The sequence below is a fragment of the Hemiscyllium ocellatum genome, chromosome 14, assembly GCF_020745735.1.
Source record: "Hemiscyllium ocellatum isolate sHemOce1 chromosome 14, sHemOce1.pat.X.cur, whole genome shotgun sequence".
In the NCBI taxonomy this organism is placed as follows: domain Eukaryota; kingdom Metazoa; phylum Chordata; class Chondrichthyes; order Orectolobiformes; family Hemiscylliidae; genus Hemiscyllium; species Hemiscyllium ocellatum.
Window position 1 is genome coordinate 33,102,013 of NC_083414.1, and position 27,861 is coordinate 33,129,873.

At 40.7% G+C, this 27,861-nt stretch overlaps 1 protein-coding gene across 3 annotated transcripts in view; it reads left to right on the forward strand.

The window, feature by feature from the left end:
* Nucleotides 1-27,861, forward strand: part of cacna2d3a (calcium channel, voltage-dependent, alpha 2/delta subunit 3a) — a 953,890-nt gene that overhangs the window by 845,256 nt on the left and 80,773 nt on the right. The gene's annotated exons all lie outside the window — the stretch shown is intronic.

The following is a 27,861-nucleotide window of genomic DNA, read 5'->3' on the forward strand; positions in this document are numbered from 1 at the left end:
TCAGTCCTCAACTGAGGAGCTTCTATTCTCCTGGGTTTTTTTTTCAGTCATGTCATCTAATCACCCTTTATTCACTAGTGCACAATACACTGGCTGTGGCCAGCTAGTTTTGAGACCATCTTTCAAAACTGAGGAGATTCCACTCTCTTTGTCATATGCTTTTTTTAATTTCCCTTGTAAAATCATAATTCATTTCAGAAAATACAAGGAATTATGATGTTATTGGTACTTGCTTCACGTGTTGAATGCAGTTGCTTGGAACTTCAGCCCGGAGCCTACACACAGAACCGATATATAGAAAGGCACTGTCTCGGTCCTACACACAGAAATAGCAGCACAGAGACCGGGTTCCATCACTAAGTCACCCTTTATTCATCAGTGCACAGTACACTGATGGTAGCAGCCAACTGGAAGTCAGTTTCCTGAACTGAGGAGATCCTAAATTCCCTGTTTATATTGGTCACCCACAGCCTCCTGATTGACTCAGGTTAACAATCCTAATGAAAGACCTGATAGTCAACAAGGTCCACCTGGTTCCAATCAGTACATCCTTCCACCACCCCCTCCACCACATCTGGGCATTGGGGTCTGGTCTTTCTCTTATAGCTTTTTCTACAACGTTCTCACACCAGGTCCGGTTCCTCTGACACGGACTCAGACCACTGGTAGTGCACACCGGACCATTGCCTGTCTCTTGCACCCAGAGTGTATCGGGATGGTTTGCTCGTCCTCTTCTAGCAGTAATGGTATCAAGGCTGCATCCATCTCTGATTCTGAAGTTTTCTCAACAGTAGATGGAGGAGGAGAACCAATGGTTTCTGACAGGCCTCCGAGCTGTTCTAAGGGGCCAGGTATGTTTTTCTCCTGCCCCATTGCAAGGTAACAGCTTTCAGGTGATCCACATGTTTGTTCAGGGCCACCTCACCTATCCAAACTTTGTAAGTCAGGGGACCTGACCTCGCATCAACCTTGCCTTGCACCCATACAGTGCCATTTCCTCAGTTCCAGCATCAACCCCATCCACGGAATTAAATTGTCTCTCTGTCTTAGGGGAGGTGTGTGGCCAGGATTGGCATTCTTGCTGCCATTTCACCCAAACTTTCCTTCTCTACCTGGGTTCAGAATCAGCCAAAGTATGGGAAGCATACGATATTGCGCATTCTTCTCCAATGGGCCACTGAAATACTGTAGGGGAGGCATCACATGCCAGGACTACTTCTCACTTCCATCATATTGTCACCTTAGATGACACTAAATACTTTTTCACTTCCCTAAAGGCAACTCCCTTGCTACCAATTCCATAGCTGAATTTTCTCAATAGGGGTTGTTATGGTGCCAAGACGGAGGACAGGTTACATGTGAATTTTCCATAATAATTCACTGACCTACGAGAAGACCTAAGCTCCAGTGCAGACCTGGGACCTGGGACTCCATCATCCGATGTGTGTCATCCGGTTTGGTTAACTCTGTAACCCAAATAAGTCACTTGGGGCACCCAGAACACACTTTTTTCCTTCCAAGGCACCACCCATCTGGGAGAAGGGCATTATGTCCAAGATCTCCAAGTGCTCTTTATTGATCTTCCTGGTTATTAGCCCATCATCTAGATAAATGGCAACCTGGGGTAGCCCTTGTAAAATGTTCTCCATTCTCTGCTGGAAAAGGGAATAAGCTGATGATTCCCCAAATGACAGTCTTGTATCTTAATATAAACCCTTATGGATGCTAATTGTAGTGTACGTCTGGGACTCCTCATCCAGTTGTAGTTGTAGGTAGTCATGGCTTATGTTCAGCTTCATAAAGGACAGCCCCCTCTGCCAATTTTGTATACAAGTCCTCTATGCTGCAAGAAGTGATTTATCATTTGCATAAAATTCCCACAAAAGCGAACTGAGCCATCAGGCTTCACAATTGGCACAACCAGTGCTGCCCATTCTGCAAACTACACAGGTTTGATGATTCCTTCACTCTCCAGCCTCCTGATTTCCACCTCTACTTTTGCCCACAAGGCAAATGACACCAGGTGGGCCTTGCTTCCTGGTCAACATATAAAGTGGCTTTGGCCCCTTTTATAGCCCCAAACCCTTCCTTGGTATTTCACTAGGACTTGACTGAGGCTACCATTTTCTAATTGCAAAATGTTGAGCCAGTCCAGGTGAATCTTTCTAAATCAATTCCACTCGAATAGGTTTGGGTCTCAGCCTCTTACTACGATCAGCCAAAGCTGAACCAAGTGCTCCTCATAAGAGATTGGAACTGAAGTTGTGCTCTTAATTTGCAATGGTTCCTCAGTGTATGTTCTCAGTCCAGCTGAAGTCTTGCACAAACTTGAGGGTTGGAGACTCAAGCTATTCTTTTTAAAGACAGATTCTGCAGCCACAAATACAGTAGCAGCTCCATTGCCTCCATGGTATTGACCTCCATGGGAAATGGGTGACCATTTAATCAAACATTAACTTTAATTGGTTTCAATTTGGATGTTGCTAAACAATTTAATTGTTTAACCCTCATGTAGGGACACTTTCCAGCGTATGCACTCTCCTGGGTATTGGCCTACAAGTTTTCTAACTCAAGTCAGGCCTTGTAGTCTCAAGTGTGCATACCAGCAGCAACTACAATGGCTTGCCAGCCAAGATCCTGAAGAACTTTTGTCACTTGGCCAAGGCTCGGCTTTGTTGTAGGTCTCTGCTATGGGCTGGCCTAGGTCCTTCTGCTCAAGATATGCACTCTGTGAGGCTTTGCGATTGCCTACATTCAAAGTGTTACTCCCCAAGTTCAATCAGACAAGTGAGGGTGTCTACTTGGTAGTTCCCATGCTCCACTGGCTGCATTTCCTAATAACACCACCAGTTGTAGTGTCTGTTTGAAGTCCAGTTGGCACTTCTGTGTGGTTACATCATTAATCCCACGTACCAAGCAGTCTCTCAACATCTCACTTAGGGTTAACCCAAAATCACACGCTCTACCAGTCATCTTAACCCCGCAACAATCCTGATATGGATACCCCTGGTTCTCTAACAGCCAAATAAAACTGATAGCATCTCAAAATTAGACCATAAGACCACAAGACATAGGAACAGAAATTAGGCCACTTAGCCAATTGAATTCGCTCCGCCATTCAATCATGGCTGATAAGTTTCTCAACAACATTTTCCCCATAACCCTTGATCTGTTCGATACTCAAGAACTTAACTATCTCGGTTTTAAATTAATCAATTACACAGCTTTCTGTGGCAATGAATTCCATAGATTCCCCACTCTCTGGCTAGAGAAGTTTCTCCTGTTCTAAAAGTTTTTTTTCCCTTTATTCTCAGGCAATGTCCTCGGTTCCTCATCTCTCCTATCAATGGAAACATCTTTCCCATATCTACTCTGTCCAGGTCATTCAGTATGTTTCAATTAGATCTCCCCTCATCCTTCTAAATCCCATTGAATATAGATTAGATTACTTACAGTGTGGAAACAGGCCCTTCGGCCCAACAAGTCCACACCAACGCACACCCACCCAGACCCATTCTCCTACATTTACCCCTGCACCTAACACTACGGGCAATTTAGCGTGGCCAATTCACCTGACCTGCACATTTTTGGACTGGGGGAGGAAACCGGAGCACCCGGAAGAAACTCATGCAGACACGGGGAGAATGTGGGAACTCCATACAGTCAGTCGCCAGAGGTGGGAATTGAATCTGGGTCTCAGGTACTGTGAGGCAGCAGTGTTAACCACTGTACCACTGTGCCACCCATAGACTCAGAGTCCTCAAACGTTCCTCATATGTTAAGCTTTTCATTCCTGGGTCCATTCTCAATGACCTCCTCTGAATACACTGTAGGATCAATACATCCTTCCTGAGATATGGGGCCCAAAACTGTGCACAGGGGAGGTCTGAGATTGTAATATTCCTCAATCAACTCTGTCAACTCTGAGAAGGTTTTAGTGTCTGGTGCCTCTAGGAAAGTTAAGCCCCTTATAACTGACAATGCTGCAAGTCCACAGGCAGTCAGAAGGATTTCTCACTGCTTTTCATCTGCTCCAATGTCATTTGCCTGAAAAAAAATCGCATTCTTTCCACATACTGGGCCCAGTCTTCGACGGCAGTATCAAACAAGTCAAGCTTCCAAAATAGAGACATGATGCTAGTAATGTTTACCCTAACTGCAAGATAACTATTGCAAGTGAATGTTTATTTTGGACTAGGCCAGACCTCCTCAAAACATTTCAAGAAGGTGTCCTATACCCTAACTTTTCTAGTTGTTTTAAGCAGGTGTACAGTGGATATTCCAGGAGCAATGCAACTGGCCAAACCACTCAGTTTTAAACAAAACAGAATTTATTCACAGACTACTGAATGAAACACAAACAAAAAGAACAGAACTTAGAATACCTTAATCCACCTGAAAACTCAGTCAACTCTATTGCAAATTAATGATACTGTTCCAAATACTTGTAACATCCCCATAAGCGGCCCATTGACAAAACAAAAGTTAAATCAGATACAGGTTCTGACAGGAGAGATGTCAGAGAGAGAGGATCAGCATGGAATTGTTGTTTTTAGTCTAGCAGCTTCTCTGGGTTTCCAGCTAAAACTTGACCAGCACCCACAAATAAAACAGCTTGCTAAAACCAAACCAAACCAAACCCTTAACTGGGAGAATTGGCCACTCCCCTTTCATTGTATAAGTAGATTCACATTTCATTGTTCAAATGTTTGCTGCAAAATCAGGACTTCAGTTTTCTTGATATTGAGAATCTCATTCTTCCAATCTTGCTATCACCCAAGTTGTTCAGGAGCTCGGAAAATTCAGCACAATATGTTTTACTGATTTCCTTTAGAACAACATGGGCTGTAGGACAATGTGATAAGAGGTACTTATGGAATATACATAGAAACAGACTGCTTGCAATTGTTGGGTGGTAAGAGATTAAATGTAAGAGATATAGATCAGAGGGCATTGCCGGGTGATTGTGGAATTCACTCCCAACACTTGCCAACACTTACCAACATTTAAGGTTTGATTAGAAAGGTGAATGGAGGGACATGGAAATGCAATAGCAAAATGTGATGATAAATATATATACCTTTGGCAAACAAACACCAACATGTACTGATTGGAACAAATCTATTTTCTTGTATTATAATTTGTATTTGTATTTTGATTATATATAATTACTATGTGTTTACGTGTTAATGTAGGAAACATTCTTTTGAGATAAATTTCAGTTTGTTTTAACATTAGTCTATTTTCTTATTTGTTCTCAAGATTTGCACATTAGTGACCTGGCCAGAGTTTATTGCCAACAGTAGTGGCCCTGAGAAGATCATGATGGGACTTCTTCTTTATCTGTTTTGTTTATGTTAGTTTAATGCAACTTCAGAAGATAGTTAAACATTAACCATATTGGTGTGGGCCCAGATTCATATATCACCAGACTGCAAAATTGCAGCAGGTTTATTTCCCTTTAGGACATTAGTAAACCTTTAGGGTTCTCATGTCAACTCATTCACTTCATTCACCTTTAATGCTGACAGTTTTATTTCCAATTTTGTCTTTTCGCTGAAGTGAGATTCTCAAACTGCCATGATCCCTTTTGAATTCATATTCACCTAACCAATAGTCCTGGAGTCTGGATTACCAGCACAGCAATGTAACCACTACATTCATAAACCCTGAATCACCAGGTGGGACTCAATCCCATTTTGTAAATTTTCATAGCAGTTTTTAATTGTGATTGTTGAACTGTTAGTTTGGTACCACCGGTTAGCATATTGGCAAAAGGAAATTATATGCTGGGCAAAAAAAGCAATAATCTTATATTAAAATTAGTTCACAAAAAATAGACATTGAGGTATTAATAGTACATAGAGGAAAGCAAAGTTAAATTGACAAAAATGGAAAAGAATAAACTGGAAGACAATGGACAAATATTTAAAATCTTTGCTTCATTTAAGATTGTCCTCGTGGCATCTATTTTTCAAGCACTGACTTAACCTTTACTGTGAAAAACTTCATACTTGAATTAAGTTGATTTCTTACTATAATGATGATGTTTGCATTAATCCTACTATATGTCAAGAGGAAAATTAAGGTTTATGTTCGGATGAGACTTGAAGGTTTAGTTAGGGCGCTTGACAGTTACAAGTTAGCCAGGAACGACCTAAAGAAGAGCCAGGAGGGGACATGGGAAATTGTTGGCAGGCAGGATCAAGGAAGCCGTATGGCTTTCTATAGATATATCAGGAATAAAAGAATGACCAGACTAAGATAAAGGCCAATTAAGGACAGTAATGGGAAGTTGTGCATGAAGTCATAGCAGATAGGGGAAGCGCTAAATGAATGTTTTTCGTCAATATTCACACTGGAAAAAGGTGATGTTGTCAAGGAAAATACTGAGATACAGGTTACTGGAATAGATGGGATTGAGGTTCACAAGGAGGTGTTAGCAATTCTGGAAAGTGTGAAAATAGCTAAGTCCCCTGGGCTGGATGGGATTTATCCCAGGATTTTTTGGGAAGCCAGAGAGGAGATTTCAGAGCCTTTGGCCTTGACTTTCATGTTGTTATTGTCTACAGGAATAGTGCCAGAAGAGTGGAAGATAGTAAACATTGTTCCCTTGTTCAAGAAGGGGAGTAGAGCCATCCCTGGTAATTATAGACCAGTGAGCCTTAAATCGGTTTTGGGTAAAGTGTTCGAAAAGGTTATAATCATCTAGAGAGGAATAAGTTGATGAGGGATAGTCAAAACGGTTTTGTGAAGTATAGGCCACGCCTCACAAACCTTATTGAGTTGTTTGAGAAGGTGACCAAACAGGTGGATGAGGGTAAAGTGGTTGATGTGGTATACATGGATTTTAGAAAGGCATTTGATAAAGTTTCCCACGATAGCCTATTGCATAAAATATGGTAGCATAGGATTGAGGGTGATTTAGTGGTTTAGACCAGAAATTGGCTAGCTGAAAGAAGACAGAGGGTGGTGATTGATGTGAAATGTTCATCCAGGAATTCATTTACTAGTGGTGTACCACAAGAATCTGTTTTGGGGCCACTGCTGTTTGTCATTTTTTATAAGTGACCGGGATGAGAGCATAGAAGGAATGGGTTAGTAAATTTGTGGATGACACCAAGGTCAGTACAGTTGTAGATAGTGCCGAAGGATGTTGTGGGTTACAGAGGGGCATAGATACACTGTAGAACTGGGCTGAGAGGTGGCAAATGGAGTTTAATGCGGAAAAGTGTGAGGTGATTCACCTTGGAAGGAACAATAGGAATAAAGAGTACTGGGCTAATAGTAAGATTCTTGGTAGTGTAGATGTGCATATATCCCTGAAAGTTGCCACCCAGGTTGATAGGGTTGTTAAGAAGGCAAATGGTGTGTTAGCTTTTATTGGTAGAGGGATTGTGTTTCGGAGCCTGTTGCGACTGCACTTGGAGAATTGCATATAGTTCTCGTCAGCAGCACATTATAGGAAGGATATGGAAGCTACGGAAAGGATTCAGAGGAGATTTACAAGGATGTTGCCTGGTATGGAGGGATGGTCTTACAATGGAAGGTTAAAGGACTTGAGGCTGTTATTGTTAGAGAGAAGGTTGAGAGGTGACTTGATTGAGACATACAAGATCATCAAAGGGTTAGATAACATAGACAGTGAGAGCCTTTTTCCTCAGATGGTAATGACTAGCACGAGGAGACATAGCTTTAAGTTGAAGGGTGATAGATAAAGGACAAATGTCAGTGGTAATTTCTTTACTCAGAGAGTGTTACGGGCATGGAACGCACTGCCTGCAACCGTAGTAGACTCACCAACTTTAAGGGCATTTAAATGGTCATTGGAGAGACATAGGAATGAAAATGGAATAGTGTAGTTAGATAGGCTTCAGAATGGTTTCACAGGCCGGTGCAATATCATGGACTGTGCTGCACTGTAATGTTCTGAGCTTAAACAATGATCATCATAGAGAATCTGTAACATCTATGAAATTACTAGCAGATTGGGATTTAATTTATTTGAGTACTATGATGTGCATTTGAACATTCTAATTACCCATATATCAGTCCTGTCTTCAGTTTTTTAAGTAGTATTTTGTTGGTTTGTTCTCTGCTTTCTTAGTATGAATTTAGCTTAAATTATTTTTCTATTGTAGTCTAATTTCAATACAGTTTTCTAATTGATCACAGACCTATTAGAACTTTTAACTTCATTACTCAGTAATCATTTCAAAATGTAAATATTCACTTTGAAAATCAGTTCTATATAACATGATACTACAGATTTGACAGTTTTGAAAGAACATATGTACAATTTTGAACTATTATGAAGTCATGTAACTACATTTTTAATAGTTTTGTGGCAGAAGAGATTACATGACAGTGTAAAGGTGTGAATAAAAATTATAATTATTTAACTCATTCCATAATATGAATGAACATAATGATCTTGATTTTCCAATGTTGAAGAGTGTGGTGCTGGAAAATCTCAGCCGGTCAGGCAGCATCTGAGGAGCAGGAGAAGCAATGTTTCAGGCATAAGCCCTTCATCAGGCATGAAGGGTTGATTCTCCTGCTGCCTGATCGGCTGTTGGATGCTGCCTGACCTGCTGTGCTTTCCCAGAACCGCACTGTTCGACTCTGATCTCCAGCATCTGCAATCCTAACTATCTCCTGGTTGATTTTCAAATGGCCTGACAGTCTTTATTCCAATATACACCGGAGTTACCTTAAGGCATCCTCATTGTAGCATGCTTGAAGGGAGGTGATAGCCTCGTGGTATTATTTCTAGACTATTAGTCCCGAGACCTAGATAATATTCTGAGGACCTGAGTTCAAATTCTGCCATGGTAGAATTTGAATGTAATAAACATCTGGAATTACAAGTCTAATGATTTTGTTAGGGAAAAACCTATCTGGTTCACTAATGAACTTCACTGTCTTGTGGCCTGCATGTGACTCCAGCAATGCGCTTGAATCTTAACTTCTCTCTGAGCAATGAGAGATGGAAAATAAATGCTGGTCTAGCCAGTGCTGCACACATCCCAATTGCCTGCGAGATTTTCCATTGGGCAATTCTACTACTAGAACCTTCTGAAAGTTCTCCATTTAAATCTGAGATTTCAGATGAAATTTGCTCGGAAAAAGTTAGACAATGAAATACAAAAGCTAACTCCTGAGTAACTACTAAATTAACCTGGTTGTACATTTATCTTACACACCCTCAACTATAACTCCTCAATGCCACTTACACCTCCCCAGTCCTTGACCCAACACTCTCCTGAGGCCTGACCCCACTTTTGTCCCATCAGACCTGCATCCCTTTCCCTCACATACCCAGCCTAACCCAAGTGTCTCCTGCTCAGAATACCCTTTCCTCTGCCCAACACAATCTGAATATCACTCATTGGACCAAAACTTATCCTAAATTTGACCTTTCCCTCCCAGTCCCTTTCAGGAACTGATTTCTACCTGGTACCTACATACATGGCACCAAACAGCTGGCACCCTATTACCTGACATACTATGCCTATCATCAACATCTTACGCCTGGCACTCTACACCAGGGCCCAGATTACACCTTACTTACCTGGCACCCCAGAGCCCTATTCAACAGAAACCCTATTTACCTGGTACTGATTCCCCTACCCACTTGGTACTTTTCCCTCCCAGCACCCTCACATTATGCCTATCTTTTTTTTTCCCCCATCTGATATAGTTTCAGTTTGACGGCAAAGTACCTGTCAGGACCTTTATGGAAGCAGACTGCTGTGCAAAGATGGTATGTTCTGAAAGAACAGTCAGAATGGAAGTACGGCTCTGCATTTTAGAATAATCTCCTCACAGAAATGTGGAGCTCCATTCTTTTGTAAAAAAAGACCTGGATTGGCAATGTGTGAGAAATTACTGCATCTCAGAAGGTCTGGCCTAATATTTCATCAGAGTTAATTACTGCAACACTGATGTAGAGAATAGCAAAAATAATCAATCTAATGACACTGAATAAATCCACATCTCATACCGAGCAAGATTGTGCGTACATATTTAAGAATATCTTTACTTGCAGAAGTCTTACCATTGAATAAGAAACAGACAGGACTCTTAGAATAAGGATCTATTAGAAAAAGATTAAAATGTAGGAACTGGGAAGAGTACAACTGCATCACAGCTTCGATCATTCTCAGTTCAGAAAAATAACCCTCATTGAACAAAAATGAACAATTCATATATTACAATGGAACATTTCTATCATTCTGGCTGATGGTGAGGGGGGAGGAGGGGGGTGTCTCCTTACTCTTGTAGGTAATGAAAATTGACAAATAGCTTAACTTTAATTTATTAACAACAATGTCAACGTTTTGGAATAGATTCAGTCCACCTGGCTCTAAGCCTAAGACAGACCATCACACAGAAATATTATTGATGTATAGTAGTGAACAAACACCTCGCCCATTTCCTTTACTATTTTTACAGCGGCATTAATTCACTTGAATAAACAGGCCAATTGCCCCTGTAAAAATAATTAGCAAAACAATGTAGAGCAAAGACAATATGTACTAATTTGCTAATATAATCAAGTAATTCATAAGTTAACACCACTTTTTATAAGGGTCATAGTTTTGGGCAGACCCAACTGACATAGTTGACAACTATCATCCAGTCTCAACATTCCCATTTTGAAGTTGAAACGACTGGGGACAGATGCTCTGAAGAAGACTACAACAGAGCACAGCAAAAATTCATTTTAATAACATGAACAAAGAGCTTCCTTTTATGTACAATGAAAGAGCAAAAAAGAAATACCATGCCTACAACCCTGGCTTGATAGGTAAATACAGAACTAAAGGAGGCCATGTGGATGTACTCAGCCTGGTAATAGTTCATTCTGTGGAGCCTGGAAGAGTTTCTTAATTGACCATTTGTGAAATACCTGTCAAAATTTTAACCAGGCACACAGAGGTGTCTTAGGATCATAATTTACACACAAACAGGATCTACACACTGAAGTAGGCAGACATTCCAGCCACTCGCATGGAATGTCATGCGGTTTCCAGAGAGTCAGCAAAAACATGACAATATGTCAATTTTTGGCTGTTTGCATTTCATTTACCACAGGTCTTCCAAAACATTATCCCCTGCTTAGGTTCATCATTAGTGCCATTGAGGCAGGACATTGTGAGTTCAAGCCCTATGCCAGGAGATAAGCACATAATCAGGACCAATACACGTGCTGTACTTGGGGTGTACTAGACTAACTTCTTTCAGATGAGATGTTACACATAGCTCTCATCTTCTGTACAAGGTGCAAATATGGAGACCAATAGTATGACATGAAGATAAGCTGGAGAGTTGATAGGTGGTGATTTTCTGCTGTTGTGTGCAGTGTAGACAATGGCAAGAAAGCTGGGGAAATATGTCAAAAATGAAAAAGAAACAGATTCTCAACATTAAGAAAACATTTCTGATTTATGGCGCTTAGCTTACTTTCTGGATGTTAACTCAATTTGCACCTTAATTGGAGGCTGCCAGCTTCTGTGTCTTGCATTGGTTTTTAATGCAGACAGACAGGCAAGCAGCTGGTTATTTTTCAATGCACAGAACAGTTATGGGAATGGACATGGTGCTGTACTGCACATTGCTAAGTCAATGTCACATCTGCAGCATGCACAGCAGCCTACACAGTTAATTGGCAAAATAATCGGCAGACCAATGTAGAGCAAAGGCAATAAGTACTAATTTGCTAATATAATCAAGTAATTCATAAGTTAACACCCCTTTTTATAAGGGTCATAGTTTTGGGCAGACCCAACTGACATAGTGGACAACTGTCATCCAGTCTCAACATTCCCATTTTGAAGTTGAAACGATTGGGGACAGATGCTCTGAAGAAAACTGCAACAGGGCACAGCAAAAATTCATTTTAATTACATGAACAAAGAGCTTCCTTTTATGTTCAATGAAAGAGCAAAAAAGAAATACCATGCCTACAACCCTGGCTTGATAGGTAAATACAGAAAGAAAGGAGGCCATGTGGATGTACTCAGCCTGGTGATAGTCTTCAAGTACATGATCATTTCTGAAAGTCAAAGGTGTTCAGGTCTCACTGTGATTAAATAGCACTGCAATATGCCAAGGAGTGCCATCACTGTCAGATAGTGGCTCATCTAATTCCAGTCCACGGGTTTGACCATGGTCAGTCAGGTACTTGGTCATACCAGAGTCGAGAAATGAGTGAACTTCTGGTTGAAAGATTAGACCATTTACAGTCAAGTGCAATCAGTCCAGGAATTACAGCTACATCAACCTAGATGAAATGGAGGCATCAGTCTTGGAGTTGGGTTGTTTGTTTTTGGGGCTTTCCTGCCAGTTAGTCCAGGGGTGAGCCACAGTCAATTCTGAAGTTTGGTCAGGCACCTTATCTAGGACCAATCCATGAAACCCTGGGGAAAACAGAAAGATTAAGCCTGGGGCTGGAGCTCTTGGACAGATTCACTGCGTGAATGATTACAGTGATGGGGGCAATTCAAGATAGAAGTATGGAATTTCATATAGTGTAGGAGAGGATGTGGAGTTCCTGGAGTTCCTGGAGAAACTAGGAGGTTTCTCAAGTCACAATCATTCTGGTCTCTACATGAAGACTGTGTATGGCCAACAAGAACAACACAGTTTGCTACGCTAAGGTGCTGGGTCAAGTGACGACAATAGACATTTTATAAAGGCCATGAATGGAAATGGGGAGAGGCTGTAAAATCATTGAGAACACAGAAACAAAAAGCAATGTTATGGTTGGAGAATTTTCCTGCATCTCAGGCGGAGTCTGCAGTAACTGACAAGGACATAAATTTGAAATCTTGTCACCTTCAATCCAAAGGCAATTACACAGTAACAAGACAAATGGTTTTTCTCCTTTGAGGCAAAGTAAAATGGCTTGAATTTGGGGCAATTGCGTTAATCATATGTTCGCTGACTCAGTGATGCCACCTGTGCGGCATCAAATTGCAATTCATTAGCAGGTCATTCCTTTTCCAAGAATGAACATTGCAAACATAAGGATGGATATGTTACTGTCCACTTTAGAACACAAGTAACAACAATAAAATAGCCACGAATCTTTATCACAATGGTCATAAAATGTATTAATAGGTTATTTTATATTCCCTCCATGTTCTGTTGAAACATATTTTTTTAAAATAACTCAATCTGTGCAGTTAATGGGATATGAATAAATTTGTGAACCCCATGCTCCCAGATCTGATCTGACCTTGCAAGCAACTTTGCCAGATTTTTGCAATGTCGTTATCCTACTCTCTACATTGAATATCAGGGCTTCTGAAATTACTGAAAGTTTCAGATTACACCTCCAACAACATGATAGCATCAATATTAGTTTGTTTTTGCCAAAAAATAGCTGGGTGGTAAATTTACACATGCGTAGTCCTGCTAGCCTGCCCTAAGTCGGACAAAAGGGCCACAGAAACCCTGATAAAATATCTTTTCCTCACTTTCCATAGTTATCATGTTTAATCTGTGCTTAAATTCATCTCCTCAGACTTATTTTTGCATTTTCTGAGTTTTTTCTTTAGATTGTCTCATGTACTGATATAATTTTTTTCTCATCATTGAACAATCACATACGTACGGATAAAAACTAAAATAGACTGAAAAGGTTACAGAGTCTTAAAGGTTTCTCCGTACCACCTCCTGGGGCATCAGGAATCTGATTCCTTCAACTCTGCCTCTCATTCGGGTGGCATCAAACGCACAGTAACTCGCCTCTTGCACCTGGAGCATCCTGGAAGAAATTCATTCTCCTCTGACAAGAGACGGCAAAGATATTGAGACAGCAACATCCACCATGTCCATCTCAAATTTCGAGGTATCCTCCTCAATGATGAATTGAGGGGGAGAACCCATGGATTCCAGAACAGTCGGAAAGGCTGTTGAGGAGTTGGACACATTTTGGTCCCACACTGTTTGCCAAATTGCAACTTTCATACGGTGCACGTGCTTTCTCACCTATCTGAACTTCATCCTTCATTGGACTGATCTCATATCAACCATGTTTCTTACACATGCAGGACTATTCCCATGGTTCCTACACCAAACTTCATCTCCTGAAGTAAACAGTCCGTCCCAGTTAGAGGAGTTTTATGTCCATATTGGCATTCCTGATGTTGTTTCATCCTCCGCTAACAGGTCCGGAAAGATCAGATTTAACCTGGTGTTGAGTCTTCTCCTATTAGCTTTGGGAAACACTGCCTTGCGCTTTTTAAGTAGTCCTAGTAGGGGTTTGTGATCCATTATTATTGCAAATTTGTGTCCGTAAAGGTATAAGTTGTACTTCCTGACTCCAAATATGATCATCAAACTTTCCTTCTCTACCTGGGTGTATTTACTCTCTGTATTAGCCAAAGTCCTCAATGCGTACGCTATTGAGCTTTCCTCTTCATTAGGCCATCGCTGAGCTAATGCTACCCTGAAACCATATGGGGAGGCATTGTGTGTCAATACTAGATCTCATTTGGCATAGTATCCCAATACCTTTGAGGATGATCGCTGCTTCTTTCTCCAAAAGCAATGGCTTGTCTATGCAACCATTTCAAAGGCTGACCTTTTTTTAAGAGTTGATGCAAAGATGCCAGGATGGAAGCCAGCTTATGTATGAACTTTCCACAAAAATTCACCAGTTTAAGAGAAATCCCAAGTTCTGTTAAAGGTGTGAGAACTGGGGCACTTTTGATTGCCCTCATTTTATCTTCCAATGGGTGTCGTCTAGTCTTGTCAACTCTGTAGCCCAAGTAGTTCTCCTGAGATGCCTGGAACATACATTTTTCTCTTCTATGGCATACATCCACCTGAGAGACATCTAAGGACTATATCCAAGTTCTCTAAGAGCTCCTTATTGGTCTTCGCTGTTATTATCCCTTCGTCTAGATAAATGGTGACATGGGGTAGACTTTGTGAAATGTTCTCCTTTGTCTACTGAAAAATTGTGGGCTGGTATTACCTCAAATGGCAGTCTCATACATTGGTATTAATTGTAGCAAACTTCTGGGAATCCTAAGATAACAGCAATTGTGAAGTACTCATGGCTCATGTCCAGCATTGTGAAGGACCACCCACTCCCCCCCCACCCCCCTTTGTTTTGGGGTTGTGCTGTGGGCTGACCTGGAGTCCCTGTCTTCAGGATATGTCCTAAGTGAGGCTACACAATTACCTTCACCCAAGTGGTGTTCCCCATGCTCAATCAGACTGGCGACGGTCTCCACTTCAATCAGAACACCCTGCAACTCAGAAGGGCCCCTTGCCGCATTTTCCAATGATAAAGTTGGTTGTAGTGCCTGATTGAAGGCCAGTGGACTTCAGCTAGCAGGCACTTTTGCATGGCTACATCATTAACCCCACATACCAAATGGTCTCTCAGCATCTCATTAAGGGTTAAACCAAAATCACATGTCTCTGCGAATTGTTTGAACCTAGTTAAAAATCCTGATACAGATACCCCTGGTTTTTAAATTGCCAAGTAAACCTGATAGCATCTCAGAATTAGGGGAGGGTTGGGGTCATAATATTTCTTAATAAATCCATCAACTTTGAAAGATTTTGGTAGCTGATGCCTCAGGGAAAGTTAGGCTCCTAATAACTGAAAAAGTTACTTTTTGTCTGCACCAATGTCATTTGCCTGGAAATGCCTCCCCCATTCTTTATATATACTGGACCCAGTCTTCAACTGCAAGATCGAATGAGTCAATCATCCCTAGTAATGACATGATGCTAGAAAGGCTTACCCCACCCCCCAACACAAAAACAACTGTTGCGAGTAAATTTCTTTAGAGGCATGCTTTTCTCTCATTGCTACTGAAATAGCTCCACAGAGGCTTATATCCCATCACCAAGTCACCCTTTATTTACATGTGAAAAGTCCTTGACACTGGTCCAGCTTCCTCAGAGCTAGTTTTCAGAGTTAACAGAAGCTCTAGCACTCCAATTTTTATCTGTCAGCCAGAGCTCTCTGACTGGACCAGATTAACAGCCGTAATCATGGAACTCATATTCTGCAAGGTCCACCTGGTGATCTTGCTACAAATCACAACAGCAACTCCAGATCTAATTATCCTTAAATATTATGAAGGTTCCTACCTATACCACCTTTGCAGGCAGTAAATTCTAGATTCCAACTATTCTCTGTGTAAAAAACAATTCCTCACAACCCTTTTAAACATCCTGCCCCTTGCCTTAAATCTGTGTTACCTTATCATTGATCCCTCCACCAAGGGGAAATTCTTTCCTGCATACCCTATTGATGCCCCTCATAATTTTATACCAAAAAATCATGTCACCTCCCTCTGTCTCCATTGCTCCAAGGAAAACAACTCCAGTCAATCCAATCTGTTTTCGTAACTAAAACTGTCCAGACCAGGCAAAATCCTGGTAAATCTCCTCTGCATCATCTCTAGTGCAATCACATCCATCCTAAAATGTGGGTTCCAGAAGTGCACATAGTACTCCAGCTAAGGCCTAACCAATGTTCTGTACAGTTCCAATGCAATCACTCTGTTCTTTAACTCTATGCATCGGCTTATAAAGGCAAGCATTGCTCGTGCCTTCTTAACCATTTATCTACCTGCCCCACTACCTTAAGGTACACCTGAGTATAGGCACTTGTATCCCTTTGATCCTTGGTTTCCAAGAACCTACCATTCATCATGAATTCTTTTGCCTTGTTTATCCTTCTCAAGTGCATCATCACACACTTACACAACTGAATTTAATTTGCCACTGATCAGCTCATCTGATGGCCATCTCTACCTCCCTGTCATCCAAAACTATCATCCTCACTATTTCCCACCTCAATTTTTGTACCATCTGCAAACTTACTGATTAACCTTCATCCCCTTGTTCAAGAAAGGGAGTAGGGATAGCCCGAGTAATTGTTCAAGAAAGGGAGTAGGGATAGCCCGAGTAACTATAGGCCAGTGAGTCTGACTTCAGTGGTGGGCAAAGTCTTAGAGAGAATGGTAAGGGATAAGATTTATGAACATCTGGGTAGGAATAACGTGATCAGGGATAGCCAGCATGGTTTTGTGAAGGGCAGGTCGTGCCTCACAAACCTTATTGAGTTCTTTGAGAAGGTGACCAAGGAAGTGGATGAGGGTAAAGCAGTAGATGTTGTGTATATGGATTTTAGTAAGGCGTTCGATAAGGTTCCCCATGGTAGGCTAATGCTAAAACTTCGGAGGTATGGCATTGAGGATACATTAGAGGTTTGGATTAGGAATTGGCTGGCTGGAAGGAGACAGAGGGTAGTAGTTGATGGATTATGTTCATCTTGGAGCGCAGTTACTAGCGGTGTACCACAAGGATCTGTTTTGGGACCATTGCTTTTTGTTATCTTTATAAATGATCTAGAGGAAGGACTTGAAAGCTGGGTAAGCAAGTTTGCGGATGACACAAAAGTCGGTGGAGTTGTGGATAGTGAGGAAGGAAGTGGTAGGTTACAGCGGGATATAGATAAGTTGCAGAGCTGGGCGGAAATGTGGCAAATGGAATTCAATGTAGCTAAGTGCGAAGTCGTTCACTTTGGTAGGAATAACAAGATGATGGATTACTGGGCTAATGGTAGGCTACTTGGTAGTGTGGATGAGCAGAGGGATCTTGGTGTCCATGTACACAGATCTCTGAAAGTTGCCACCCAGGTAAATAGTGCTGTGAGGAAGGCATATGGAGTACTGGGCTTTATTGGCAGAGGAATTGAGTTCCGGAGTCCTGAGGTCATGTTGCAGTTGTATAAGACTCTGGTGCGGCCTCATCTGGAGTATTGTGTGCAGTTTTGGTCGCCATACTATAGGAAGGATGTGGAAGCTTTAGAACGAGTGCAGAGGAGGTTTACCAGGATGTTGCCTGGAATGGTAGGAAAATCTTATGAGGAAAGGCTGAGGCACTTGGGGCTGTTCTCATTGGAGAAGAGAAGGTTTAGGGGAGATCTGATAGAAGTGTATAAGATGATTAGGGGTTTAGATAGGGTAGATACTAAGAACCTTTTACAGCTAATGGAGTCAGGTGTTACTAGGGGACATAGCTTTAAATTAAGGGGTGGTAGGTATAGGACAGATGTTAGGGGTAGATTCTTCACACAGCGGGTTGTGAGTTCATGGAATGCCCTGCCCGTATCAGTGGTGAACTCTCCTTCTTTATGGTCATTTAAGCGGGCATTGGATAGGCATTTGGAAGTTATTGGGCTAGTATAGGTTAGGTAGGATTCGGTCGGCGCAACATCGAGGGCCGAAGGACCTGTACTGCGCTGTATCCTTCTATGTTCTATGTAATTCATTTATGTAAATAATTTGTGTAAACCACAAACACTAAGGGCTATAACACTGATTCCTGTGGAACACCACTGGTCAAAGGCTTCCAGTCACAAAACACACCTTGATGATTACCCTCTGCTTCCTGCCACACCATTCATTCTGGATCCAATTCGCCAAACTTTCTCAGATCCCTTTGACTCTTACTTTTGCTATCAGTCTGCCATGTGGCATTTTATTAAAAGCCTTGCTGAAGTCAAAATAGGCAATGCAGAAGTGGGTACTGTAGATGCTAGAGATTAGAGTGGTGCTGGAATCCTGATGAAGGGCTTTTGCCCGAAACATCGATTTTCCTGCTCCTCGGATGCTGCCTGACCTGCTGTGCTTTTCCAGCATCACACTAATCTTGATTCAAAATAGGCTATGTCAAATGCATTGTCCTCATCCCTGCAGTTGAACAAATTCAGTCAAGTTGGTCAGACATGACCTCTCCTTAACAAAACCACGATTAATCCCTGTCTCTCAAAGTGCAGATTAATTCTGTCTCTCAGAATGTCTTCCAATAGTTTTCCCACCACTGAGGTTAGACTGATTGGCCTGTAGTTTCATGGCTTATCTCATGCCAAGTCTGTCAGGATTGTAATTTTTCTGTGATCGCAACCACAGAGATGCAACTGAATAATGAAATATCAAGCATTCTTTGGTGAACTGTCACATATTTGGGTCAGATTCAACCCTCACCAAAAGTCTGGAAAAACACCACATTCCAGCAAAGGGAATAAAAACAGCTCAAGTATATTGTCTCCCAAAAAAAAGTTTCCAGCAGGAGTTTCACAAATAATAAGTCTGATAATAAGCATCTAGCTCCAGAAAAGAATGGTTTAATGGTTTCATTCAATCAATTTGCTTCTTGAACTTTGAATGTAAAATTTGCAGTATTGCTGCAAACACTTTCTCCATATCATTTAAAAATTACGTTATAATACTAATGTATATTAGTATCTCCGTACCTTTTTGCTTATGCAATTAAAACTAAATAATTATCCATTTATTTCATAAAGAAGTTTATGATTTCTCCTCAGACATTGCTGCTTTGCAGTTTGAAAGAGAGAAGGCAAAATCAGATGTAATGGTGTTACAGTTAAATAAAGGTATTTACAGGGGCATGAGAGAGGAACTGATGAAAATCGACTGGAAGCAGAGCCTAGTGAGGAAGACAGTATAGTAACAATGGAAGCAGTTTCTGGGTGTAATGGAGGACACAGTAGAGAACTTCATTCCAAAGAAAAGAAAGATTACCGGGGGCTGTGGGGTGGGGTGGGGTGGGGGATGTGGGGGGTGGAATTAGACAGTAAAAAGTGAGGTCTGCAGACACTGGAGATCAGAGCTGAAAATGTGTTGCTGGAAAAGCGCAGCAAGTCAGGCAGCATCCAAGGAACAGGAAATTCGACGTTTCGGGCCAGAGCCCTTCATCAGGAAGGGCTCTGGCTCGAAACGTCGAATTTCCTGTTCCTCGGATGCTGCCTGACCTGCTGTGCTTTAACCAGCAACACATTTTCAGTTCAGGTGGAATTAGACAACCATGGCTGACAAAGGAAGTCTGGAAATGTATCATAGAAAAAGAGAGAGCCTATAAAGTGGCCAAGAGCACTGGGAAATCAGAAGTTTGGGAAGACTACAAAAACAAACACAAGATAACAAAGAGAGAAATAAGGAAGGAGACGATCAAATATGAAGATAAGCTAGCCAGTAATATTAGAAATGATAGTAAAAGTTTCTTTCAATACATAAGAAACAAACAAGGGGCAAAAGTAGAGATTGGGCCACTCCAAATTGATGCAGGAAGGCTAGTGATGGGAGATAAGGAAATAGCAGAAGAACTTAATAAATACTTTGTGTCAGTCTTCACAGTGGAAGACACGAATAATATCCCATAATTAAAGAAAGTCAAGGGGCAGAGTTGAGTATGGTAGCCATTACAAAAGAGAAAGTACTTGAAAAGCTAAAAGGCCTAAAAATTGATAAATCTCCTGGCCCGGATGGGCTACATCCCAGAGTTCTGAGGGAGGTGGCTGAACAAATAGCGGAAGCGTTGGTTGTAGTCTGTCAAAAATCACTGAAGTCAGGTCAAGTCCCAGACAATTGGAAAATCAATGTTGTAACCCCCTTGTTCAAGAAAGGATCAAGACAAAAGATGGAAAATTATCGGCCAATCAGCCTAACCTCAGCTTTAGGTAAATTTCTAGAAACCATTGTTAAGGATGAGATTTCTAAATTCTTGGAAGTGCAGGGCCAGATTAGAACAAAGCAACATGGATTTAGTAAGGGGAGGCCGTGCCTGACAAACCTGTTAGAATTCTTTGAAGAGGTAACAAATAGGTTAGACCAGGGAAATCCAGTAGATGTTATCTACCTAGACTTCCAAAAGGCCTTTCATAAGATACTTCACGGGTGGCTGCTGAGTAAGGTGAGGGCCCATGGTGTTCAAGGTAAGCTATTGGCATGGATTGAAGATTAGCTATCTGACAGAAGACACAGAGTTGGGATCAAAGGTTCTTTTTTGGAATGGCAGCTAGTGACAAGTCGTGTATCACAGGGTTCAGTGTTGGGGCTGCAGCTGTTCACTTTATATATTAATGATCTGGATGAAGGGACTGGGGCATTCTGGTGAAGTTTGCTGATGATACGAAGTTAGGTGGACAGGCAGATAGTACCGAGGAGGTAGGAGACTACAGAAAGATTTAGACAGTTTAGGAGAGTGGTCCAAGAAATGGCTGAAGAAATTCAATGTGAGCAAATGCAAAGTCTTGCACTTTGGAAAAAAGAATACAGGCAGGGGCCAATTTCTAAATGGTGATAAAATTCATAAAGCCAAAGTACAAAGGGATCTGGGAGTGCTAGTCCAGGATCCTTTAACGGTTGACTTGCAGGTTGAGTCCTTGATTAAGAAAGCAAATGTAATGTTGTCATTTATCTCAAGAGGGTTAGAATTTAAAAGCAGTGATGTGCTACTGAGACTTTATAAAGTTCTGGTTAGGCCCCATTTGGAATACTGTGTCCAGTTTTGGGCTCCACAACTCAGGAAGGACATACTGGCACTGGAGTGTGTCCAGCGGAGATTTACATGGATGGTCCCTGGAATGGTCAGCCTAACATATGATGAACAGCTGAGAATTCTGGGATTGTATTCATTAGAGTTTAGAAGATTAAGAGGAGATTTAATAGAAACTTACAAGAAAATGCATGGCTTGTAAAGGATGAACGCTGGGAAATTGTTTCCAAAAGGTGGAGACACTAGAATTAGCCTTAGAATTAGAGGGGGTCGATTAGAATGGAAATGAGGAGACATTTCTTCAGCCATAGAGTGGTGGGCCTGTAGAACTCATTGCCATGGAGCACAATGAAGGCTGGGATGTTGGGTGTCTTCAAGGCAGAGATTGATAAATTTTTGATCTTGCAAGGAATTAAGGGATACAGGGAGAGTGCAGATAAGTGACATTGAAATGCCCATCAACCATGATTGAATGACACAGTGAACTCGATGGGTCAAATGGCTTCACTTCCACTCCTATTGTTTATGGTCTTAATGTCTTTGCCATTTATGTATCTCTAGCTAAAGAAGGATATTGTATTATCTTGTATTGTTTGAAACGTTATGTGATTTAGAGATTCCCAGTCGTGTAAATCCTTCTGGATTGGTTGTCCCTCACTAAAGTAAACTGTATTCTTAATTAAGTTGTATTGATTCTTTTGACAAAACACATTGTTTTGATAATATCTAAGAAATATTATCTTTTGCTGCTTAGGTTATCATTATACAAAGGTTATTCATTTTCATTCTAACTTCCTGCTAATATCAGATATCGCTCTGTAAGGATTTAAAAGTATGTGATTCATCTTGAGGTATTTAAGACTGCCAATTCTCCAAACATGTTGTGAATAGACTTTATTTCTTTAAACAATGGTTATGTTTCTAAAGAATCAATTAAGTTCACAAGAAAATGAATTCTATGAATTATTATTCTGGCTAGTTCTAATCATATATTAAACCCTAGACTACCTTGATTATCAGTTATACCAATCCAGCCAGGAGGACAATGGCCATACTAATGATGAAATAATACATTTTATTGATATTAAGATTAGCAATATAATTTTATGATAGTTTCCAGGTTGTTGGAGTTGATTGGATCTTTCGTTTATCATGTGCTTTTTTGCAGATCAGTTTTCACCAGTGCATTTATTGTTCTAATACTTAACTCGTCCATTGGGCAAGAGTGTCTTGTATTTATGTTTTAAAATTTTCTCGATCTTCCAATAGTAGATTCCTGAGTGGGAACCAGCCAACACTTTGGAAGACAACTGTATTTTTAACTTGCATGAGTGTTATATAAATTAAAGGAACCACAATAAACATTGTGAGCCTTCTGAATATTTCACAACTGCCTCATGTTTGCTGTCCCAATTACCACTTCATAATGCACCACAGCATTTCTCAGCTCAATAACAGGAAGACCAAGATTATTCAAGAAGGGTACACAGCTGTCCAACCAAGATTTTTGGATTCAGTCCACATCTCAAACCACACTCCATTGGTCATGTTTTTTTAACACCTGTCCTCAGCCACTCCAAGAATGAACCAGATCATTCTTATTCATGATGCCTTGGCCAACTTTGAGTGACATTTTAAACTCCTTAGGGGGGAGCATCTGTAAACCCTTTGGCATACTTAGGAACATAAGTGCATAGGTTGTTCAGCCTTTTGAAGCTCTTTTATTGTTTCATCTGATCATAAATGGTCATTCATGTCAACGCTTTTTTTCTCTCACTGTCCCCATTTCACAATATATCACTGATATTTAGAAAATGTTTACCTTCATCTATTCTGGCTACCCCTTTAAGTATTTTGTAGGTTTCAAAGAGATCACCTCTCATCCTCATTCCCACCATCCCAGGACCAAGTCTGGTGAACCTTGTTACACTGTCTCTGTGGAAATAAATCCTTTCTAATGTAAAGAGACTAAAACTGCACACAGATACAGTCTAACAAAGATTCTGTACAATTGAAGCAAGCCTTCACTACTTCTATACAGAAATCCTCTGTGACAAAGGCTAGCATTCCATGAGATTGCTTAATCGCTTGCTGCACTGACATATTGAATTAAGGTTCAGAGTCCATGTGGGATCAGTTGGTTCCGGAGGCAGGCACTGAGGAAAGAGAGTCTGTTTCAGGATGTGGTTGAAGAGCTTCAGGGCAGAGGAGGTGACCTGGGGGTTGCAGTGAGAGAGAGAGAGACTCACTGAGATCCTTGTAGAGAGAGGAGGAGAACTTCTTCAAGGTAGGCATTCTTGGAAGAGGATTCACAGTGAGGTTGAAATCAACTAGACAGAAGTGGGTATTGCAGATGCTGGAGATTAGAGTCAAGATTAGAGTGGTGCTTGAAAAGCACAGCACGTCAGGCAGCTTCTGAGGAGCAGGAAAGTTTAAGTTTCGGGCAAAAGCCCTTCATCAGGAATCCTATCAGGAATTTTATGATCCTATCTTCTTAACTTGTGAGATGACATTTGCTACCTTCCGGGGAGCATTCCAGAATGGAGAGACATTTGGAAGAAGTTTACTAATGCATCAATTATCTCCACAGCTGTCTGTCTTTTGCAGCAGTTTGAGATGTAAAATATCAGGTCTCTGGGACTTATCAACATTCAGTCCCAATAATTTCCTTCAAATTCTCACTCACCTTAGTCCTTTGGAAATCTAATTCTGGGAGATTTCTTGCATGTTACTCAAGTGAAGGCAGACACAAAGTAATCATTTACTTTCTCTGTTATTTCTCTCATCCCTATTACAAATTTTCCTGTAATGAACCCACATTTGCCATGGCCAGTTGTTTCTTTCATACATATCTATAGAAGCATTTACAATCTGTTTTTATGTTTCTGTTAGTCTACATTGAGATTCGATGCTTCCTTTCTTTATTAGTGTCTCAGTCATCCTCTACTGTTTCCTAAAATCGTCCCAATTTTCGATATACTACTATTTCTGGCAACTCAATAGGCCTTTTCTATGCACGTCTCTAACCTCCTGATTAATTTCATGACTCACAGTACCACTATAATCTGGCCACCTTTAAATAATTTCTACCCCATGCTGTTGACTATCTGTATTCAAACATATTCTCCATTTTGTTCTCCATTTCTAAGAACCTCCCTTATTATCAATTCCATACCATTTCCTTTTCCTTTTTGCTTGTCCTTCCCAAATGTAAAAGAGCTATTAATATTCAGTTCCCAGAGTTGATCACCTTGTAGCCATGCTAATAGCTTTGATCATAACTCTGGATACTGGCTTTACCACAGAGTTTCTTCTAGCATTATAGAACAAGAGCTTTTCTCGATATAATGCTCTAATAAACTATCCCAAACAGCAAGAAGCATCCACAATAGCATTAGTGCCATAAAAGTCCGGGTCCTTGGATGCTGCCTGACCTAATGTGTTCTTCCAGCACCACACTTTCGATTCTGATCACCAGCATCTGCAGTCCTCACTGTCTCCTTAGTGCCACAAAAGCCAAGTATGCAGGAAGGTACAACAGTAGAGGAGAAGACTCCTATTACTAGATGTGTTTCAGTGGTGATGAGGCTGAGAAAGGCAATTATGTGGGGATGGAAATAAGCAGTGTATGAGGCCAAGAATCCCAGGTCCTATATCCCACTGAAATCTATCTCTTCCTAATACCATGAATGATGATATTCTCATCCTCATATCAGCCAGCACATGCCAAGGTGTATATAAATCCCCCATCTGGGGATGTGAGTGTTAGAGTTTGGGGGTGGAAGAGGATGCATTGGTGCTGTGCTGGTAGTTTTTATTTGGTTTGCAGCTTGGTCTCACAAATGTGAAAGTGAAACGTTTTTAAATGTTTGACATGATTTGAGTGAGGTGGGGGGTTTCTGTATACCAGTCAAACCCAATAGGGTTTGGACTATTTTCCAGTCTATCAGACCAGTCAATCACCCAGGTATCATCATGCTTGCACAGGCACTTACACTTACATGTAAATAAGAGGCCTCATCCTGCTCCCAAGAACTTTGACAGGGTCAGTGCTGGAAATCCTAAGTAGATGGATCTCAACCAGTAAAGTGGAATGTATGCACTTTAGATTCAGGGCATTGAAATTCGGAGCTACGTGACAGTCTCTTGATTATGCTTGGGGAAACCTGTCTGCATAGTCATTCCAAGACATTCTTTCACTAATGACACTTAAGGCAATCTTGGTTCTAGGACTAGCCTCACTCGATTCAGTGATCTGTGGATGAGCCCATCTCAAAGAATGATAGATCCTTCCAAAATCCATATTCATTTGATTCAGCAATTTATTTTCACCGTGGAATCCAGATTCTGGCTCTATCTCATTATCTACCCTATAGGCGCACAACTGAATAAATTCCAAAAGAACTACGTATTCTGTAAATCAGAAACAAAGACATAAATTGCCGGAAAAGTTCAATAGGTCTGGCAGCATCTGTAAAGAGAAATCAAAGTTAACATTTTGGGTGCGGTGACCCTTCCTCAGAACTGATGGTAGCCAGAAAAATGTCAATTTATATGCAGAAGATAGTGTAGGGGGAAGGAGTATGGAGTAAACAATAGGTAGGGATAGACCTCAAAGAGAGAGGAGAATGGTTGGACAGATAAAGGAGTTGGTAATAATCTGGCTGGGAGGGTGAAGAACTGTTAATGGAGACTGTTAGTGGCTAACAATAGATACTGTGCAAAAGCAGACTATGTGATAACAAGGCCTGATGCGTGTGGTAGTGAGCTAGGACAGAGGGAGTTCACACACTCGAATTATTGTTCTCAGTATTCAATCTGGAGGGCTGTGGGGTCCCCAAGTGGAAAATTAGGCGTTATTCTTCCAATTTATGCTGAGCTTCACTGGAGCACTGCAGCAAGCCTGAGACAGAGATGTTGGCCTGGGAACAGGGTGGTGTGTTAGAGTCGCAGGCAACTGGAAGCTCAGGGTCTTTTTTAGGGGCAGAACATAGATTTTCTGCGAGGCAGTCTTCCTTATCCCCTCCTCCCAGCCTATCTTCTGCATATATACCAACATTTTTTTTGCTACCACCAGTTCTGTGGAAGAGTCACCGGACCCAAAATATTAACTTTAATTTCTCTTCACAGATACTGCCAGTCCTGCTGAGTTTTCTAGCAAGTTCTGTTTTTGTTTCAGGCACACAATTAAGTTTAATGTAGAGTACTTGGTCCTATTCCCAATATTACATGCAATCAACACACTTTGTTCAACACAATTTAACGGATTGAAGGAACTTTCATCATTTCTCAGCATATACCATTTAACTTGTATTTTTCAGCTATCTTGTTATTTAAATGTAATTAAAGTGTTATAGCATTAAATTTCTTGCTGTAATTTTTCAAGTGGGGATACAGAAAGTTTCAGTACCCTTTTTGAGAAGCCTTATTAATGTTCCCAATTTCTATTTTATGAAAAGTTGTTGATATTATATTAGCCTAACTTGTAGTTGGACAGTATTAATGTTGATGAAACAAGGTAAAGCATTTGGAAAAATTATGATAATCCAGTGTCTGCATCACCAGATAGAACGAGAACTGTCAGTTATGGCAAGACATTGCCAATGGGATACAAGTCAGTAGCCAATGGGGGGAATTGGCTGTCTTGTCTCATTAATATTATCTACATTTGGCAATTTTGTAACTTTTGATGCTGGGATATAACAACACGTGGAAACTTTCAAACTGGTTAAACAATGGCACTGAATAATATGTCACCAACCTGTTCAAAAAAACTAAATCCAATGCCTTTTATGGCAGAAATCAACAAAGCTGCATGTAATCTTTATAAAACTCAGAAGATGGAGAAAATTGAAGAAACGTTCTTTCATTTACCAGCACAATTCCTGTGGGCCCAAGACATAAATGATTGAGGTTTCTATGCCAGAAAACAGTGCAAATGACACGTAAAGTACAATTCATATATAATACTGGCACAATTCCCAAGCAGCTGGTTAAAGTACCAACATTTGCCATGAGAACGATCTTCGTGAAATCACTGCCAAGTTTTTGCTTTTGTGCAAAAAAGTTAAGAATTGTTCCAATAATTGCGCTTATTGCTGGGACACTGAACATTGAACAGACAAGTTAATTTGTACTGAATTTTGCGCTGCATAGATTTCATAAAATTATCCTAAAGGCAGAATAGAAAAGATGTAAATGATTCAGTATGGTGCCTTGTGATATGACGTATGGTGAAATCACAAAAGCTTCCAGATTTTCTAAACAAAGTTCCCTTCATTTAGCCTTTGAAATCATTTGTAATCTTTTCAGCTGAGATGCAAATGGCCTATGCTTGCAATTGTTTACTCAGGCATTAAAACAGAAGATTTACACAAGCAAACTTTGTATACAATTTGTGATAAGTCAATTAAGAGACAAGCTCCATGATATTTCCTCATTTAACTTTTAAAAAATTGTCAGTTCTGTTGAAAAAAATACTTGATAAAAGTATATTTTTCTATTGAACTGATAACATTA